Genomic DNA, 2408 nt, shown 5'->3' on the forward strand with positions numbered 1-2408 from the left:
ACTAAGGCACACAATGCATCTGCATTCCTTCGTTTCCAAGCTCGTAGAAGATCTGCATTCGGAGGAATCATCACACTAGGATTTGATGGGTCGGGGGTAGGCTGTGGTTCTGCGTCAGTCCCCAGCACAGTCTCCAGAAGCTCATAAGAATCAAGGATAGTAGTAATTTTGAACTTCCACAAGGTGTAGTTTGTACCATCTAACTTGCCTTCGCTGAAGGTTGGTGGACGAATCCTCAGTGTTTGAATAGCCGGTACAGCAGCACCACCTCCTGCACCGCTTCCTGATGCGCCAGAACTGCTTCCCGGAGTCGACATCGTTTCTCTTTGCTGTTGAAGCCTTTGCCTCTTGCACTCTCTCCGATCTCTAGAGCCCCCTGGGCTCTGATACCATGTAAAATATTACACGGCGCAGCGAACAGAATCTGAGAAAGAGATAGAGAGTACACAACAGATAAGAGGAGAATCAGTAAAATTCTTTAACTCCAAACAACTGATACAAAGATGGCTCTGTCCACCCGTGCGCTTCCAATGAATGAAGCTTAGATGGCGATCTAGACAGAAGATAGGTGAAGAGCTTAAGGCTAGCTGGAACAACAACTCTGACTGGGTGAAAGATGAGTGTGAGATGGCTGCGAAGGGGTTTAGCTTTTATAGCCCGCGAAGGTCGTTAGGTCGGCCTGCTGACCGACCTACCATATGAGCCTCCACTAGTCGGCCAGGGAATATTCCAGGGAATATTCCCTTTACCATCGGGCCGGGGGCGCTGCCCCCGGACCCCCGCCAGGGGGGCCGCTGGCCCCCCTGGGACCCCCCAGCCAGGGGCCGCTTCCGCGGCCCCCGGACCCCACAATAGGGGCCCCTTTTAACTCCCTTACCACGCAACTCAATGCAATGTGCCTCGAGTTGCTACCAGCATAACCACTCCGTCTAACCCAAAGATTAGACCCACAACAGTCACCTTTTTGCCATCCGGTCACATAGACCTCATCTGATATACAAGTCAGGACTCAACCAATGTCCGGGCTCACATTTGGCTTCTCCTCATAATGGGGGCCTTACAACTTTGAGCACCATGGATCATTGGTAGCACCTAATGAGGGTGGGGCATTGATCATATCTAACAGAAAATAGTTTTCCTCTTCTTAGTTGTGTAAGCCAAAAAGAACTCCCATACAAAGAAATAGAAGAACCCTATATATGGGTCTCAAACCAAACTCAAATAACTAAGGTGGCATACTAACTGAGCCACGAACTAGAGTAGATAAGGATAGCTGTCATCTAACTATTATTCATGGGTGGCGTACCAACCGCATCTGCAACTGACAAGTCGGTGACATAAATACACAGCGGTCACCCTGGCATATCACGAGTGGAGCTCGATATCTCAACACTCCCCCTCCAGCTCAATCCCAATTCCTGCACACCAAGCAGGTCTCTGAACTTGCGCAGCTTCTCTGCGCCCAATGCCTTCGTAAATATGTCAGCTACCTGATCCTCTGTGCTGACATAAACTAGATCAATAAGACCTAGTAAAACCCTCTCCCGCACATAGTGATAATGCACCTCAATGTGCTTTGTTCTAGCATGATAGATTGGGTTATTTGCAAAGTGTATAATGCTCATGTTGTCACAATAAATGACAACTGGCCCATCTATAGGCTGATGCATATCATAAAGTAGCTTTTGCAACCAAGCTACCTCACATGCAGCCATTGCTGCACCCTTGTACTCAGCCTCTGTGCTCGACAAGGCAACTGTAGGTTGTTTCTTGCTGCTCCAAGTGACTGCAGCACTCCCAAAAGAGAACACATATCCACTGGTAGATTGTCTATCAGAAATACTACCAGCCCAATCAGCATCAGTGTATCCATGCAACTGTATCTGAACCCCAGTCACATAAAATAGTCCATACTGCAATGTGGACTTCACATACCTGAGTATGCATCTAGCCGCATCCAAATGCGGTTTCCTTGGAGTATGCATAAACTGACTTACCAATCCAACAACATAGCTCAAATCTAGCCTGGTAATAGTCATATAAATCAAACTTCCTACTATGCGTCTGTACATAGTAGGGTCTTCCAGAAGCTCACCTGCATCTGCGCTCAGCTTCACATTCTGCTCCAAAGGAGCTGAAATAGGCTTACAGCCTGTCATCCCATATTTGGACAACATGTCCAATCCATACTGCCTCTGCAAGAGCCATATCCCACTTGGTGATCTAATCACCTCAATGCCCAAGAAATAACGCAGCTCTGCCAAATCCTTCATCTCAAACTTCTGCTTCAATAGCATTTTCACATGAAGGATATCTTCATCACTATCACCTGTGATAATCAAATCATCAACATAAATGACAAGCAGCATAATACCTTTCTCTGTTTTTCTCACATAAAGTGAGAAATC

The sequence above is a fragment of the Lygodium microphyllum genome, chromosome 25 (assembly GCF_053477565.2).
Source record: "Lygodium microphyllum isolate KBCC chromosome 25, Lygodium_microphyllum_v1.1.10, whole genome shotgun sequence".
NCBI classification, from domain to species: Eukaryota; Viridiplantae; Streptophyta; class Polypodiopsida; order Schizaeales; family Lygodiaceae; genus Lygodium; species Lygodium microphyllum.